Source organism: Protopterus annectens, chromosome 12.part0 (assembly GCF_019279795.1).
Source record: "Protopterus annectens isolate FY-2018-M chromosome 12.part0, PAN1.0, whole genome shotgun sequence".
NCBI lineage: Eukaryota > Metazoa > Chordata > Ceratodontiformes > Protopteridae > Protopterus > Protopterus annectens.
Genome location: NC_056746.1, coordinates 316220573 through 316233530, shown reverse-complemented (window position 1 = coordinate 316233530; position 12958 = coordinate 316220573).

Genomic DNA, 12958 nt, shown 5'->3' with positions numbered 1-12958 from the left:
AAAATTTCCTTCAGAGTTCATTGACAGAAAATATTTTAAAAATTTCCTTCAGAGTACATTGACAGAATGTTAGGGGAACAGATGACTGTAACTAAAAAAAATATTCTGTTGGGCTGAGATATGGGATCTAAATTGCCTAGATATAATTAAGGTCTTGGCTGCCAAAAAAGCAGTTATTAGAAAATGGAAGTCAAAATCTAAGCCGGTTTATTTGAAGTACTGAATATTATAGAGGAGATAAAATAAGTAGAGGTGGGAGTTTTAGAAATAGAAAGATGCAAATTTTATAGAAATAAATGACATTTGTGGGAAAAATACATAAAGAGTTATATTAAGGGAACAGCGAGGTTTAAGGGATACCAAAAATTGAGCAATTTATGAATAAAAATTGTTAAAAAGAAAATATATATGCATACTGCATGACAATAAAAATAGAAAATATTACTACAGTTGGTTTTGTTTTCTATACAAGTATGTATACTTGTGTTACTGTTTAAAATTTGATTACTTAATAAAGATGTTAAAATAAAACAATATGCTCTCTCTTGTCAGGGAGGTTACAAAGGTGCTATGTATGGTGGCTTCCCTTCCTAAAAGACCAGACAGGATCCTCCAGGATTAGCATAACTGGATCCAGACTCCATTCATTACTTCTCTCATTGCAGAATCAACCCTGAAGAGGGCTTCCGCTCTGCAGATCCCTGCATTCCTTCCCCTTGAGAAGGAGTCTAAGGCTTTTAACCACTTTGGGAAATGCCCTTTACTTTTTCAGTCAAGGTATTCAACAACCTTTTGTATGCATTACATTGTCAGTGTTAGCTTGCTGATGAAATGGCTTAGATGCTGGAAAAGTTTATAGACAAGGAAGACTTGAAATCCAAACTTGCTTCTCAGGCAGCAACTATTAATGCCTGTTTCGAACCTCACCATTCACCTGGCACCTAATGCTGTGGATGGTGTAGCTCAGACTAAAGACTTTGTTATCTTTTTTGTGTGGTTGTGCCTCATCACTTTTCCTAGGAATTTCAATGTATCCTTTATTAATGCCCCTTTCAATAGAACTGATCTGTTCCATCACAAAGTAAAAGAGAAGTTGGAGAACGGGACTAGACGAAGGAAGGAAAGGCACTCATGGCAGTAGGTGTTTGTTTTGCAAAAACATAGCATACATTTTTGAGGATGCGCTAGAGTCCATGTCAAAACAAAAGTCTACAGCATGGAAAGAACTAGTGTGGCTGTGGGAATTTCCAGAACAGACATACACCCAGTGGTAGAAGCTATTGGCCTAACAACGAACTGCAGCTCTTCTTTGCTGGTATCACAGTAGAACAACGTCTTTGAAGGCTTGTCTGACTGTCCCAATCTGGAGGCAGCAGGTGCTGTTTGTCCCTCCATTTTGTGTCATGGATGCCCATTATTCAAGATTAATAGATTTAGACAGATATATACTGAGATTTCAAAATCTCCTTACACATCCCTACCAAGCTGTACTTTCCTCCATTGTCCCCTCCCCCATCAGAGTAGTATAGCCATAAAGAGGCCCTAAGCCTTCTTCAAAAAAAAAATAAGGTAGTTCCAGCAAAACAGGGAAGATCTGAATATAAATCCAAGTTATTTTTAGATCAGAAAAAATACCAGAGTACTCAGGCCAATTCTAGGTCTCAACTTCAGCAGCATTTTTCCTCAAAGTGAAATTCATATTGATCACAGTGCAATCAGTTCTTTCATGTCAAGAGGAGATTGGATGTGGTTTTTTTTTTTTTTTTTTTTTGGACTTCCAAGATACCCATTTTCACATAAGGATTGCAAAGGTGTTCTGGAGATTCAAACACTAGCAGGTAGGACTCGGAGCCAGTAATTATCAGTTTTAGGCCTTACCATTTGGCCTCACATCAGACCCTAGGATATTCAGCAAATGCATTGCTACAATAAGGGCAATTCAGAGACTGCAGGGTATTGAGGTATTTCCCTACCTCAGACGTTGACTTCTAGCTGCTTTCACATTTCAGAGCCTAGTTTCTTAAGTTCATTGGTAAGTAATAGGCTAGCTGCCCTTGTGGGCCATTTTCATTTTTAATCCTAGCCAATTTACATTTTGGTGCTTGAATTAAGCTAGCCCAATTGATATTAGATTGTTCATACCTATTCCATGTCAACAATTTTATATTACCCATAGTGAGAATAACCAGGAATACTATTTAAGGGACCCATGCATGGGATAAAGCATTTAGGAGCTATTTCTACTCATCAGTAGTATGGAGGGGGCAGTCCTGGAGTACATTTTAGTTCTCATCCATAGATCCAAGTTGTGCTTCAATATGGACAGGGATAAGCTTTGTTTTATGTGGATGGAGAGTCTATACCAGAGCACTGATATCCCTTGCAAGATATACCTGCCCCTTCAAACTGTTCTGTTGATGTTGCAGAAAAGGTTTAGATCCCTGGACCACTTAGTTCTGGTGCTATCTGACTTGGTAATGTGCAGCAGGTTTACCAGTATTGGGTCAGGGGATGCTTTGTATGCCAGACACAGGCCACCTCTTAGTAAACTGCAGGGTACTGAGTATAGTGACAGGGCTTTGAGGCAGTCCATGTAGGACATATTGTTAAGGCTTTCTGTCATTTTCATACAGGATTCTCTACTTCAGGAGTTCCAGTCCTTAGGTATAACTGTGAACACACTGAAAGCACAGATGCAGCTGTCAGAGACCACTGAGCTTACTGGGTTTGCAGTACTCTGGACACTAAATAGTGCAGAAAGGATTCTTCCAATTCAAAAGACAGTATCTCATGTGCTTCAGTTTGATATTGTTCCAGCAGCACTTTGCCTTAAAACCTTAGGTCTAATGGAAGCATTATTTTTCTGGTTCCTGTTGCTATTTATCACATGGTAATTCTGCAGTGGTCTCTCAGGACAAGATATTATTAGTGGGCATGTCTTTTATCACATTAGATCAGAACTCCCACAGCTTGTAAAATTCATCTTTGAAGGTAGTTACACACTCCCAACCTTACTCTGGGCAGTCCCTTCCACCTTTCCATACTGTTAGTGCCTGTGACCATGAACACTAGTGGGGAGGCACTATAACTGGCAAATGGTCCAAGGTGCTTTAGTCACAGTAGAAAGCCAGTCTGCACATCACTGTTCTTCAGATTAAGGATCGTCCTTCTCCCTCTGCAGTTCTTTCAAAGACTTCCTTCTACAGATGCAGTAGCCATCCACACCAATAGTATGGCTGTGGAACATAAGCAGGGTTGAACTCATTCTCACCCTCTGTGATGAGAGGCCATGAGGGTATGGGAAATGTCTCTGTCAACAAAGCACTTTAGTGATATTCAGTTATATTCCCAGGGAAGCCATTTCTCTGTTAGACAGGCTCAGCCATTTCTTGCTGATGCCAGATTATTTGCCTTCCTTGGCCAACACCAAATTTGATAGCTTCTACACCGTAATCCCCTTCCAGGGAAAGGGTCCAGGGACAGTCTTGTCCCTATATGTCCCTCAGGACTCTGTGCTTTTCCTCCTTTTTCCTCCTTTCACCTACGTTTATTAAGAAAACTAAAAAAAACCAAGGCTGAATCCCTATCATCATCATCATCACAGCCCCCTTTTGACCTTGACAAATATGGTTCCAGCTGCTCACCTTCTGGAGGAGCTTCTTTGCATGAAGCCCTTCCAAGCCTTGTTGACTTCACTCGCCCAGTAAGCCTCTGCCTAAGTGCATTAAGTGCATATTTACTCCACTTCCAGTAATGGCCAAGGGTGCTCCATACCCTTCTAAGGTTGCCCAGTGCTTTACTCCTGCTTAGAGACTTGATAAGATAAAAAAAAAGTATAAAAACAAATGGTCCTGCTGTTGTTTGTGCTACCTTTAGGGGAGCTGGATCCCCTTGCAGCACCTGTGCTGACAGTCTTAGATTATTTCTCTCAAATATTTAATACAGAGCTGAATTATTCCTCTGTCAAGGTGTATATTTCCACAGTTTCTTCTTTACAACATGGATTCCACAATCCTTTGCTGATTTTTCCTAAAAGTTTGCAGGGCCTTCCTTAAGGGCACATTCCACATTATGGCTTTTAAATATCGAGTTCACCCCTGGGATTTGTAATTTACACTGGAAAAGTTAACACTGACTCTGTTTCAACCAGCTTCTACAACTATCTTGATATAGGTATCTTGGAAAACTCTGCAGTTGCTACAGCCTCAGCATGAAAAATTTCACAATTCAGGCTTTCTGTGACACTCATCCTTATTTGTTTTCTCACAAGGATATAGTGGTTTTATATACAAATCGTACTTTTATGTCCAAAGTAGTCACAGAATCAAATTTGAATTGGTTAGTCAGTATATCTGATTTTAACAGTCTAGTCCAACAGAAGGGGGTATATTTTACATTGCACACATATGCATACCCAGTTAAAATTTTATGTTGAGAGGACAAAATCAGCCAACGATAATCAGTTGTTTGTCGCTCATGCTAGAATCTGCCTAGGTGCCTTTCGGATGGTATACATTTTATTATATGAAATAACAAAGCCTTACCTGCTATTTTTATTTGCACATTACACTAGTGCAGTGTTAGGATTAAGGTTATGAGCTGTTAATGAACTACTTCATATAGTCCAGAGTATGATTCCATCAAACTCCATTTGTCTGCTGTGTAACCCTGAACAAGTCACTTAGCTGGACAGTGCTTTGAAATAGTTGTGAAATTTGGCTACACTCCAATGAACATCAGTCAGTGATACTTGTGTATCTGCAACATGAGCTTTTCTAAATACCTTTGTAAAACGTTATATGCTGTACGTGATCTCAATATCTCAGTCTTCCTTCAGAACCAGTCATTTGATGTATGTTTTCATAATTCCACTCAAGAGAATGAATTTAAGATTCTGCCCTGAAGGTCTGAAAACTGGAAGGATCATGTTAGATACAAAAGTTCTACTTACCATAATGATAGATTTACATGATCTGTGTCCATATTCTTCAACATACTCACTCTTATTCCCACCAGCCTTAGGCAGATTAAGTGAAGAGGAGAGAGGCATTTTAGAGGTATGAGTCATATGTGTGAGATGTTACACTTTACTTCTGAGCAGCACACTACAAATCTGGAGAATTACTTATGAGCACAGTGTCTTATGGTTAAGAGAGGAGGTAAAGCCTTGGAAAGTTTTTAGTGCCCAGTAGACTCAGATCTTTGGTCTTAGTCCTGAAGGTCTGATTAAGATGGGTTCATAGGTTCATAGGTAGGTACTTGGCTATCGGCCCTGGGGCCTATACAAGCCCAGCCAAAAAGGTACCCTGGCTTTTGCCACCCAAGAAAATTATTTTCCTGTGCCACTGTCGAGCAGAGCCACAGAGGTGATCCCCTGGGTGAATTTCCTATTTCCCATCCAATCATCAAGATTTTTCTTGAAGAGTGCTAACGAGGAGCTTTGTTTGATATAGATAGGTAGTTTATTCCAGAGTATGGGAAGTCTCTGGGACAGGAATTTATCCCTCCGGCATGTTCTGTTTATTGTGGTGACAAGGTTTAGGTCCCTAGAGCATGTAGCGCGGAGGGATTGGGATTTCTTTAAGTGGAGCATGTCCAACAGCTCTGGGTTTGACATAGCTTTGTATGTTAGGCAAAGATCACCTCTGAGTAGGCAATATGCGACAGAGTAAAGCTGGAGCTTTTTGAGATGGTCTGCGTAGGGCATTTGTTTGAGGCTGGTAATCCTCTTTGTGAGGTATTTCTGTGGCCTTTCCAGTTGTTGTAGATGTCTTGTGAGGTACATACCAAAAGGGGCATTGTACTCTTTAATGGGTCTAATGAGTAATGAGTAGAGGGGAACAATGACCTCTTTTTTTCTGGATGAGAAACCTTTTGTGATGAGGTGTACCATGTAGAAGAATTTCCTGACTACTGTGGTGATGTGATTATCAAAGGAGAGACTACTGTCCATGGAGCATGTTGCTCTAATGTTATGGTAGGTTGATAATTTTCATTTTTCACATTTTAGAGAATAAACAGTCATAAGCTGCTTACACATTTCTTCATGTACATAGTTTGCCAGTTTTTTTTTGTTTGTTTTATTTTTTTTAATCACCAGTGCTCATAAACATTTTCAATTACCTTGTAGCATCCTATACCAAGTACAAATAATTCTGGAATCTGTTTATGGATACTGGTGGGGATTAGTTGTAGCAAAAGCAAGGCAGAAAATACTTAGATCAACTAATGTAATATCCAGTAGATGAAAGGAACAGACAGAGAAAGGGAATGAGTGTAAGAGAAGGAGTGTATGACAGAACAGCAAAAGAGGAGGAATGGAGGGTTGGAAAAGTATGGTTTATGAATAACAAGGAATCTAAAAATAGCAGGAATACAGGTGTTGAGAGTGAGCTGATAGGACAAAGGTGAATATACGAGAGAGACCAGGGTAATGATAGGATATATATATATATATATATATATATATATATATATATATATATATATATATCTATATATATATATATATATATATATACATACATATATATATATATATATATATATATATATATATATATATATATATATGTATATATATATATATATATATATATATATATATATATATATATATATATATATATATATATATATATATATATATATATACACACACACACACACATATATATATATATATATATATATATATATATATATATATATACACATACATATACATGCATATACATGCATGGGGGGAGGTAATGGGAAGACTTCATAAGAGACAAGGTAGAAATTTGGAAGAAGAAATTGGAAATGTGAGGAATGTTTGTGAATATTTTAATATAACAGATAACCACAGCTATGTATCAAACTGAAAAGCCATGTGGAGCACATGTTATCCTATAAATGCTCCAGATAACTTGGGTATGAATTTGACACACTGGAATAAGTTAAGTACTATAATCACATAACATCATGACTCACTGCCAGCACATTGTGCCATGGAGATGACAAAGAACAACTGAAAGACAGTCCAGATTGACAAACCAGACATAAAAAAATCAAGACTCTAAAATAATTTCTGATAAACTTTACAAATGATCTGGCAACATGATTTTTTTAATAGTCTATTAAAATGCACTTACACCCTTCTTGTAGATTTTTTTATTTTATCAGAATCACAGACTGAAATAATAAATAAATGTTTAGGGGGAGCCATATTAGATGTATTCATACTCGTCGAGTGGCTAATGAATTGTGTTTTACATACACTTTCTCTAGTGTTGTGAATTAGCACATATTATATATTTGGCTAAACAAGCTGTGGTGGAACAGTGGTAGCGTTGTTGCCTCACAGCAAGAGGTTCTCCTGTTCAATTCTCGGCTGGAGTGCCTTCTGTGTGGAGTCTGCATGTCCTCCTCACAGTCGAGTGGCCTCCAAAAGGCATGTGTGAATGGGCATGTCTTTGCTGAAGGTTTGGTGTCTGGCTGGCAACTCGGCACCATAAAAATCTACTGCCAATCATTAGCGGACAGAAGTTCTGCTGTGGCGACCCCTAACTGGGAAAAGCCAAAAAGACAAACATATATTTGGCTAAACACAGATTAGGACCAGATGTAGTATATTCATTTCACTATCATTCTTTCTAAGGGGGTATGCATTTTTCAATACTTACAGGAGAGCAGCATTAAAAGGGGTGGTCCTATGTGAGGCACATCAGGAGGGTTGAATGGCTGATGTCATATGTCGCAGCCTGTAAGGGGCTAAGTATACATTTGTTTGCAGAGTTGCACTAACGGTTGAAAACTTAGTTGTGCCACTTAATGTAGTTAGAAAAAGTTGATTGTCCTTAATATGCAACGGTTTATCTGTTTGGGATCTTTAACACCCTGCTGGAGTCTTCTGTTTTTTAGAGGCACTATGTTTTGAGGAAAAGATCTTTGGTTAAGTTGGTGTTTTTTAAAACCTCAGACAAACAATGTAAATGTCTGTGATGACTGATTTATACTTCTGTCCAGCAAATGATGTACTACTGCATTTGTATAATCTGCATTATGATGTATGCCCAACAGACACAATTTTTTTTGCCAGAAGTATTTATTTGTGTAGGGCATTGATGGCATGGATAGCCTTAAGTGAAATGCTGAGTGAGGGTTTATAGACGGCATAGCTGAGGGATTTGTCTGCATGTAGTACACCTACTCTGCATGAACTTCATGTGTTCTTGGGTGGGAATAACTGGATATCTGTTTTTCATTTGCTATGCAATGCAGAAACACAATGAGGCAGATGAAATTTAAATGGCTGTCACTATCGTCTTCTGCATCACTATGCAGGGTTTAATATGAATATATTTAATCTGATGATGTCAATTTTCATTCTGTCCTCGACTGATAGGCTCGGATCTGACTCGGCCTTTGCTAAAGTTGTGGCAACCAAGAACTCTTGAGCTTCTCCCTTACCCATAATGCATCAACCCTAAGTTACCTCAGATCTTGTTTGCCGCTTTACACGAAAGATGTGGTGACCATTACTCTCGAGCAGATAAGTGAATTGTTGCATTTCTAAATAACCTTTCTCTCTGAAACCTCTTGAATTTTTAATTTTTTTCTCTCCTTTACCTTATCTTTTAGCAGCGTACACTAAAATTCCCCTTTTGATATTTGTCTTACTTCCGTATAGCTTGTACCTCTTAAATACTATTGTTAGTATTTTCTTTCTTTTACACTCAGTGTACAGCCTTTTATTATCATCATTGGTAATCACCTTTCTTTTCCCCAAAAAAAAATTTTTCTAGTCCTACTTGTTTGTTGATAGTGTTTATTGTTTATATTTGTGTTTATGGCAGAAAAAGGCCCAGTGGGGTTTAAAAAATGCAACAAGTGTGGGCACAAAATTCTATATCCAATGCCGATGTTTTATATGTATACTGCCTTGAGCCTCTACATTTGCAAGAAGATTGTGCTTTTTTCATGGCTTTAACCCCAGGGCATTAGTTGAAAGAAAAAATAAACTTATTCTAAAATATTTGCTCCCTTCCGCTTTAAGAGAGGCTTTATCTGGAGCTCCATCTCCTAAAACCAAAGATTCCAAGTCTTCTTCTCTGAGTCCATCCACAAAATCCTCCAGGGTCTTGGAGCAATCCAGAAGAAGAACTAAACCAGATCCAACCTCACCAATGGATCCAAAACAGAAAAAAAGAAAAAGCTGACAGATCTGACCTCCTCAGATTCAATGAAAAAATACCGGACCTGACTATCTTCAACCCTACACCTCTTCCAAGAACTTGCTGAAGAGTGTTCCACTGTTCATCCCCCAACAGGGAGTCTAGGGTGATGGACGGGTTTGGGAAGTATGTCTATGCTTCAGTAGCCTTCACCTTAAGGTCACTGAATTATTTGGTACATTTTACAAGGTCACAGAGGGATTTTATTAAGGAACTGTCAAATACCCTCTCAGGATCCATTTATGCAGAGGTCCAAGCATACATGACCTCTCAGTTGGCTACTCTGCAATCTATTTCAAATTCTTCCATGAAGCTGATTTTGCATGTAGCCAAAGGTACATCAAGGGCAGTGGGTTCAGGCATTGCTATCAGAAGATATGCCTAGATGTGCTTTTGTGATTTTGCAGAGCCCTTCAGGTTATCATTTGTCAATGCTCCTTTTGATGGCACTTTTTTGTTTGGCCCCAAAGTGAAGAACAGATTATCCAAGTGTGTAAAGGATGGAAAGATCCTATCTGCCATGGCTATATGTTATTTGACCCCTCAAAGATCCTTTTTTAGGAATCAATGAGGTGGTCAGATGTGATTCAAGAAATCCCAGTGTCCTTTCCAGGACACAAGTGGAGGGAGTTCCCCCAGGGGCAGAGGAGGGAACTCCAATGGTCGATGATGCCCCCATGGCAGAGGTGGCCCACAAAATCAGGGCTCCAGAGATTCTTTCTTTGACAGACCTTATCAGCATTCCTGAAAGGAGGCCCGATTGTCCACCTCTGGAGGCAATTGGGAGTCAGTTATCCTTGCACCAGAGAGCCTGACTAGACATAACAAAAATACGTGGGTGCAGAGGATTATTTCCAGATGTTATATAATAACCTTTTCCCTTCCACCTCCAATCTCAAGAAAAATCCCCAATGTTCTACTCAGAGGGAACAAGCAGCAATTTAAATACAAAGGCTGCTAGAAAAAAAGAGTCATCCAAAAGGTCTCACTGGACCAGATATAATCTGGAACTTACTCAAGGTTTTTTTTAGTACCAAAGAAAACCTGGGAATGGAGACCACTTTTGGGTCTCAGCAACTTAAACAAGTTAGTTTGATGGTCACAGTTAATTCCATTCTCCCTTTTCTGAGCAAAGACAAGTGGATATGCTCAATAGACCTTCAGGATGCATACTATCACATAAAGATGAACAGACAATCCAGAAGGCACTTATGCTTCCAGCTGGGAGCCAGTCATTACCAGTTCAGAGCTCTGCCCTTTGGCCTCACCACAGCCCCCTGCATATTCACCAAATGCATGGCAGTAGAAGCAGCTCACTTGAGACTGCAAGGATTCGGGGTGTTTTCATATTTAGATGACTGGCTCATTACTGCCCCAACCAGGCATCAATTAACAAAGGCAAGAGATCAGGTTCTCCAGATGAGTTCTCATCTGGGGATAACCACAAACTACGACAAGTCTCAACTGGAACCAACTCGGGACTTAGAATTCATAGGAGCACTATTCAACACAAAGTAAATGATAGCTTCACTGCCTCTCTCAAAGGTTCAAACTATAAGATCACAGGTCAGAAAAATAATCTGCAGTACCAAGATTTCAGCCCACTTGGTTCTTCAAGCTCTAGGATCAATGTCAGTGGCAATAACACTAGTACCTTTAGCCAAATTTTACATGAGGATTCTACAGTGAATCCCAGCAACACAATGGTCGATACTTTGCCAACCCATGTTAACTCTGGTACGAATCACTCACATATGCAAGAGAGATGTCAAGTGGTGGATTCAATCAGATCAGGTTCTACAAGGCTGTCCATTCATTCCCCCTCAGACCAAGACCATAGTGAACACAGATGCCTCCCAGTTGGGGTGTGGGAGGGCACTTTCTGGGGAAAACAGTTCAAGGTGTTTGGTCCCCAGAAGAGGCCAATTTGCATATCAGTGTCCTAGAAGTGAGAGTGGTGCTTTTAACATTGTAGGCCCTTCATGATGCTCTCCCTTCAAGGACAATTGCAATTCAGATGGACAATATGTAAGTAGTTTGGTACATCAACAAACAAGAAGGGGACCAGATCTTACCTCTTGTGTCAAGAAGAGCTCAGAGTGTGGCAATGGGCAATCTCATCCAACCGCTTTCTCACAGCAATGCACATTCGGGGGAAGTCCAGTGTGATAGCAGACAAGCTGAGCAGGTGCATTCTTCTACCTTACAAGTGGTCCCTCAACAAGAATGTGATGGAAATTATTTTTCATCAGTGGGGCCAGCCTTGCTGCGATCTTTTTGCTTTTTCCCTAAACAAAAAATGCAGCAGTTACTTTGCCCTAATACCTCCACAGGGGGATTCATCGAGGGATGATCTACTTCACGATTGGCCCCCGGTCTACTTTTTGCTTACCCACTAATCCTGCCAATTCCGAAATTCCTAGAGAAAGCTGCCATGTTGAAGAACAAAGTCATTCTCATTGCACCCTACTGGCCTTGACAGATTTTGTTCCCCTTCCTTTGGCCTCACTTACTTCACCATCCTTGGATTCTAGATCTAATTCCAGACCTCCTGTCTCATCTGACAGGCATGATCCATTCAGACATATCAAACCTCAGGCTAACACCCTGGCTTCTCCAATTCCTTTAATAGCCAGACAACCTAGCTCTCTTCCCCTGTCCGACATATACATTTATCTTTATATAAACCTTCTACATGTAAACTCTATTCTAGTAAATGGGAAAGATTTGTGTATTGTGCACATCAAAATCATGCTGAACCTTTTTCAGCTCCTATACATAACATCCTTGAATTTTTGGCCCTACTTTTTAAAGAAGGAGCTAGTTCCTCAACCATTAAAGTTCAGTTAGCAGCAATATCAAATTTTCACACTGGTTGGAGGATTCCTCAGTAACATCATACAAGCTGTGCTGAGCCTTCTTGAGAGGCACTCTGCTATTAAGATCTCCTTTTAAATATCCTACTTCCCCATGGGACCACAGTTTGGTACTGCAGGCACTTATACATTCCCCCTTTGAACCAGCAGCTAAGTGTGAGCTTAAATATCTTACTTGGAAAATGTTTTTTCTGGTAGCCATTACATCTGCTAGACAAATTTCAGAAATTCAAGCATTGTCTTCAAAACCTCCATACCTGAGTTTTTACAAGGATAGATTTACATTGAGAAGCAGTGCATCCTTTCTTCCCAAGGTGATGTCAGAATCCAATATCAATCAGTCCATTACTTTGCCAGTTTTCTTCCCCAAATTTACTAACCAAGGTGAATACATGTTGCATTTACTGGATGTTCATAGACAATTATGTTTTACCTGCATAGAACAAAAGACATAAAAACAGACCAGTTGTTTGTTTTCTTTGCAAACTTGAAATTGGGAAAACCAGTTGCCAAAGTAACCTTAGCCAGATGGCTAACTGACTGTATATCATTTATTTATAAAAAATTGGGTGTTACATTACCACAACCAATACAAGCTCATTGAAGCAGATCCAACGCAATGCCTCCAGTTTTCTTTCCAGGACGTCCATGGACAACATATGTGCAGCAGGTACTCGGGCTACTCCCCATACATTTGTTACTCGTTACAGATTGGATCTGGTCTCCAGAGTTGGTGCATCTTTTGGTTCAGCTGTGCTCAGGAACATCCTTCCTTGAGTCCACTAAGTATTTTAGGTAGCTGGAAACTCAGTCCAATCAGTTGAGGACAGAAAGAAAATTGACACCAGATAAAGAAGTTATGTA